Genomic DNA, 6,777 nt, shown 5'->3' on the forward strand with positions numbered 1-6,777 from the left:
CTTTCATCCCTTTCGAACCACTCCTTCTTGGTGTTGCATTTGCTCTGTCAGTCAGTGTATAAGGAAAGATCTTCATTGGGGTAATCACATAAATGAGATTGTAAATAAAGGGTACAGATCTCTGCACATGGTTATGAGGGTGTTTGGGGTTTGCAGTAAGGATGTAAAGGAGAGGGCATATAAGTCTCTGGTAAGACCCCAACTAGAGTATGGTTCTAGTATATGGGACCCTCACCAGGATTACCTGATTCAAGAACTGGAAAAAATCCAAAGAAAAGCAGCTCGATTTGTTCTGGATGATTTCCGACAAAAGAGTAGCGTTACAAAAATGTTGCAAAGTTCGGGTTGGGAAGAATTGAGAGAAAGAAGAGCTGCTCGACTAAGTGGTATGTTCCGAGCTGTCAGCGGAGAGATGGCGTGGAATGACATTAGGAGACGAATAAGTTTGAGTGGCGTTTATAAAAGTAGGAAAGATCACAATATGAAGATAAAATTGGAATTCAAGAGGACAAACTGGAGCAAATATTCATGTATAGGAAGGGGAGTTAGGGATTGGAATAACTTACCAAGGGAGACGTTCAATAAATTTCCAATTTCTTTGAAATCATTTAGGAAAAGGCTAGGAAAGCAACAGATAGGGAATCTGCCACCTGGGCGACTGCCCTAAATGCAGATCAATATTAATTGATTAATTGATTGATTGAACCACACCTCACTAGTTAACCGCCTCTAAGGGGAGATAGAAAAAAGCAGGTTAGATAGTTACATGTAGGCTGAAGAAAAGTGAGAGAGATCTGTCAAGATAGCGGCTAGTACGTCATTGGGGTTGTGCACGCACCTTACCCTGCGTGTGCACAACAGAAAATAGTAACTTCCTAACACACACTCATAACAGCGCTGCAGACACGGTTTGCGCGCGCGCATAACAGTGCTGTTGCGAGAACTAATCGACAATCGAAAAAAAAATTCGAGATACTTCACCAAACTGTCATTCGCATAACAGCGCTGTTGTGCGTAAACTATCGAAAAAAATCGAGAAGACTTTACAACTCTCCCAACAGACTGCGGTGAAAATTGCGAGAGATAACTTCACAACTCTCCCAACAGACTGCGTGCGCTGTTGTGTGTGAACTAATCGACTATCGTAAATTTCGAGATGAGTTTACAAATATCCGCAAGCATGGATGCTCGCGCACCCCTTCGTTAATCGATATTTTCCATCAATCGCAAATCGAGAGACATTACAATCTCCCCTACGAGAGAGCGCATAATATATCTGCAAGCTTGGATCCGCGCGCATCCCTACCTTAATCGATATTTTTCCATCAATCGAAATTCGAGATGACTTAAGAGAGGCTGGGAGGAGAGAACAACCACTCAACCTCCCCCCACCCCACCGAAATCAACAAAGCAACAATCCTCGGTTCGCTAACCTAACCTAGCTCCTGAGGTTAGCCTTGCACTCTTCCGCGCCACACACCTGTCAAACAAGAGCATACAGTCTTGTTTTATAAACAAAAGCACGTGGTCTTCTTTGTAAACAATCGCACGTGGTACTAGGGGTCAATGACCTTGCCAGGGGTCAATAACCTCGTGGGAAAATGCTAATTCAGCTTCCATTGTTTCTCAGACCTCTTGCTACACTACTTCTATGCTTACATAGTCGAACAATTTCATAATTTCCAAAAACAAATTACAGTGGTCTCAGAATTCTCGAATAATTTGACACGTCGTCTTGAATAAAATATGACCCAATGACAGTTGAATTACTGAATGATAGGGATTATATCTTACAGAGCTTTTTTTCCCTGTGGTTTTATAATTCACATCTGCTTGAATCCATTCAGAACATACTCTTGGATGATTTGCGTGTACTATGTCAGTAGCAAACACCCTTGGTTGATGACACCACTTTTATAATTTTTCGCTCAGTATTAAACTGTGTAAATGATTTCGTATGCACTTGTTTTGAAAACAGGTGATCATAGCTTCGAGTAAATAATTTTAACTGTAATCATGGAATTTAATCTTCCATGGAATGTCCCAGAAAGTTTCGGGAATGATGAAAACTCAAAGCGGCTACAACAATACCAGTAACCCGGAACAACACTGTACCACGCTAATATCAACCTTACATTCTTTAGAATCATGCATGTTTATTGTAAATCACATATAACATCCTATTCGTACCACTGCGCAGTATTCAACAAGATTCTGCAAATATGCAAGCACTTTGTAAATTATGAACAATGAAGATATACATTTAATTTTTTCCGTGTATTTTTCCTCCGACAAAAAAGAAGACTTTTCCCGCAAAGAAATATGTTATCTATAAACATGTCGAGGTTACTACCTGGTATTCATTTTAATAACGTCCGGCTCCATGGCTAAATCATTAGCGTGCTGGCCTTCGGTCACAGGGGTCCCGAATTCGATTCCCGGCAGGGTCGGGAATTTTAACCATAATTGGTTAATTTCGCTGGCACGGGGCACTAAAAGCCATACGCCATTACATTTCATTTTAATAATGTACAAGTTAAATTTACAAGAGCCAGTCACCCGCCCAAAAATACAGGAGAATACTTTGTACCTCAATGATTAGGACGTATGTCCCACAGGGTGACGAGATGGTCCATAAATGTCCCCCTTCAGCTCCATAAAGGCGTTAAAACCTCATAGAGAGATCTAGGCTGTAGCAAGTTTTACACCCAATTACCTTAAGGGTATTCCTCACACAGAGTGTGAGGGCGGGCATTGTCAAGCTGTTCGATAAGTTGCCCGGGCGTTTTCACTTTATGGTGCGCCTCAGCTTCTGCAACGCGTCTTCAAGGACTCTGCATTGATTGTTGCTCCATTTGTGGTCACCGGTTTGCATGGGACGACAATGTGTCTTACTGGTTGTAAATGTGGATCCATCGACAGACCGCCATCTTTTCAGGGAATGGTATTGAGCCTCATCAGCGAGAGAGATAAATAACTTCACAGTAGTAATAACTACCTTTGACAAACGAAGGTAGGTGACCTATTTTCATTAGACTGCATCTTCCCCACATGAGCATATAAAATTATCTATAAATAACACAGTAAACAGTAATAGTGTTAGATCCTTAAAATGGATTCCTAGGCGCCAGGATTCCTATCTGGGTATGGTGAGTAGAACAACCCCTATTCCTGTCTGTTTGCACGTTTTTCCTGAAATATACTTTATACGATAATCTGAGAAGAAAATAAAACCCTTATGCCTATTGCTCACGGTAAAATGTTTCGTGAAATTTGTTGTACAATTAATTTTATAAAAATTTGGGTGAAAACAAGTTGTGTTGCTCACGGTAAAATTATTTTATAAAATCCGTGGAAGCATCGGGATGACCATCTATGAACTCACTTCTGAACTAAGATGTGTATGTGCTGCCATCTATCGCTACACTTTTAAACCAAGAATCTGCAGTTCAACTTAGGCTGTGTTTGAGAGTATGTCTCCAACAAACAAAGCAAAACTTGCTGCTTTAGCTGCAATTATATGTTGTACAGTGGTAAAAAAGAAGAAAATAAATGCTGGACTCGGGATTGGATCAAAAGAAGAGAAGAAGGTAGAGGATTGCAGTCCTTGGTCGAAAATTAGTTGAGGTTAGAAGACCAGCATTCACATAGGAATACGGCGAATGTGTTTTCTGCCTCTCTTCTTGCATTTGATGATGGTACTTGTTGTTTTAAGGGGCCTAACATCGTAGGTCATCGGCCCTTTCTTGCATTTCTGTTGTGGTAAAGTGGCGTTTTAACTTTGTACAAACAAGGATATTTCTAGTATTCGTCCAGTAAAACACTAACAGCTTCCTTAGTCCACCCGGATCCTGCCATTTTAGAAAGAAGTGTTTGTTTACAATCGAGCTTCACAATCTTCTCACGACGTAGCGCCAGCATCATCGTGATGTCAGTTTCACTGATTGGCTCGTTTCGTAAAATTAATATTACGGAATAGAACATGTCCTATTTTATGAAAAGTTTTTTTTTTGCTAGGGGCTTTACGTCGCACCGACACACATAGGTCTTATGGCGACGATGGGATAGGAAAGGCCTAGGAGTTGGAAGGAAGCGGCCGTGGCCTTAATTAAGGTACAGCCCCAGCATTTGCCTGGTGTGAAAATGGGAAACCACGGAAAACCATTTTCAGGGCTGCCGATAGTGGGATTCGAACCTACTATCTCCCGGATGCAATGAAAAGTTTTATCAAAGGTTTTATAAAACTTGAATTTGACCGTGAGCAACAGAAATTTTATAAAATTAAATTATTGTACAATAAATTTGACAGAAAATTTTACCGTGAGCAACAGGCATTACATTATGGACATGATATAGGCTTCTTGGAATTATGCTGTGTCAGTAAAATATGGTCAAATTATTTACCTTTGGCAGAGAGCATTTTTACGCGTCTTCAGAAAAAATCTCGGCTGTTAACGTGGAAGACTTCACCAATAATGAATGTTTGAATTTAGCCGTTAGTAATAGGAAGTGGTACGTTCATTCGTCACCAGATGGCTCGCCGTACCCTGTCACTGCGCTAGCATTTGAAGTGGCAGCTCACGGTACCATCAGATTTGGTCAAGGAGAGAGGCATATAAGGTGCACATACGTATGAAAGTATGACACTTACAAAAACCTAGAATAGAACATCTGGTGATGAGGAACGTACGAATTTGAAAAAACACCGAAACGAAATAACAATAGTGAAAGGACAGGGAAGATAATTACCTACGTAAATCTTTAATGGTTTACCACGTATGACTTAGTTGATAGCCAGTGACGCTGTTGAAATTGTTAGGATTTCTATGTATTTCCACTGCTTCCCGTATAATTCTAGGCCTGTATTGTTTAGTGTGGGTAAGAGCTCGAACATCTTGGAACACGGCAACATGAGCCGACGATAGGGCGCACTCAGCTACTGCTGATTTGTCTGGATGGTAGAGACGAACATTTCGTTCATATTCTTTGATACGGTACCAATGGACCGGCATTCTTGGCCAATATGTACCTTGCCGAAATAGAGGGAGTTTTATACACCCCAGAGTGTAATAGTGGGGACAATTTGTCCTCGGTTTTACCTAAACTGTGAGCAGTTTTAATGACGGTGCCAAACACGGCTTTTATATTCACCTTGCGGAGGACCTTGGACATTCGATGTGGTATTGTGAATGTAAGGCAGGTAGGCACTTCCCTGCACTTCTTCATGTCTACAATTCCGGGTCGTGAATGCATCAAAGGTAAATTTAAATTTACTGCGCTACACGGAATAGTACAGTATCATGGATATATTTTTGGGATTAGAATAAGAGAGCGAGCATCCACAGTTGTATGTTCTAAGTTAAGAAAACCGGAGATTTACGTACGAAGGTCAATCGAATATAAATGGGATTTTTGATCCTGAACATCAACAGTTGGTAGGACTGGCCCCGCGCTTCTGCTATGCTTAGGCGGGACCGTTAGGAGTGGGGAGAGCATGCTGTTAGATATTTCCCGCGTTTTTCTTCAGTAACGCTCACGATGTTGGAGCAACAAGTGCACCCCTCCACTGCGCAACGCATAATTATAAAATTTCTTGCTCATGAAGGAGTCTCAGTGGTGGAAATTTGCCAAATATTGACTGCACAGTTCGGTGATCAAACATTGTCAAGGACACATGTGTTTGCCTGGCATAAAAAGCTTAAGGAAGGACGAGAACGTGTGGAAAATCAGCAGCACGATCGCCGTCCTTGGACCAGCATTACGGACGAAACAATTCGTGCGGTTGGAGACATTATTGACGCACAATCAATGTTGCTTACTATTGCGAGCTCTTGAACAAGGCGAGGGTTGCATTTCACCGCAAAAGTGAAACCAACCGATTCGAAAGGTCAACATCCTCCACGACAATGCGCGGCCCCATACTGCAGCTCTAACTGTCTCTAAGCCACAGTAAACGCACTGGAATACACTTGATCATCCTCCTTACAGCCCGGACTTATCGCCCTGTGATTCCCATTTGTTCGGACCGCTTAAACAAGCTCTGGGAGGGCAACGATTTGAAGATGACGAGAATGTGGAAGACGTCGAGCGCAACTGGCTGGTGACACGACCCTGTTCTTTTTACGACGAGGGCATCATAAAGCTGCTCATACGCTGGGATAAATGCATATCCAAAGCAGGAAAATGTGCGGAAAAATAAATTGTAATTGCCATGTGTTTTCCAATAAATGAATTTAAATAAAAATAATATCCGGTTTATATTCGAATCCTCTCGTATTTGACGACCACCTCAAACACGCCCTTCTTCCGCTCCATCCAGTTCTGTATCGTCTCGGGAATCGATTTCAAGAATGAGGGATACCGCACGATGGACATCTCACGTCGACGCGAGTGAGTTTCGCTGTATCACCGGTGGATTTGAACGTAGCGAACAAACAAAAGGACACGCATAATCTGCATCGCCATGTAATGGATATGCTCGGGCTTCACTCTGCGTCTGAGTCGTCAACGATTTTCAATCGTAGCCATCATAAACGGAGCGCCGTGCTCGGTCGTGAATGTACGCGGTTCATCGAGGTGGGTACTTGGGAATGAATGCTATTCCGCACCGTTCGTCGTACAACACACTGATCGGTTTCCCATGCCCGGTGCGAGTTCTGAATAATTTTCCTCCGTCCACAACGGAGAGTCTCCTTTGCGAGAAACAATTTGCGTAGAAATTTGCTGTCGTCTGGAACTGAACTAAGCCTCTGATATCAACGTATAAACAACCTTTAA

The sequence above is a fragment of the Anabrus simplex genome, chromosome X (assembly GCF_040414725.1).
Source record: "Anabrus simplex isolate iqAnaSimp1 chromosome X, ASM4041472v1, whole genome shotgun sequence".
Lineage (NCBI taxonomy): Eukaryota > Metazoa > Arthropoda > Insecta > Orthoptera > Tettigoniidae > Anabrus > Anabrus simplex.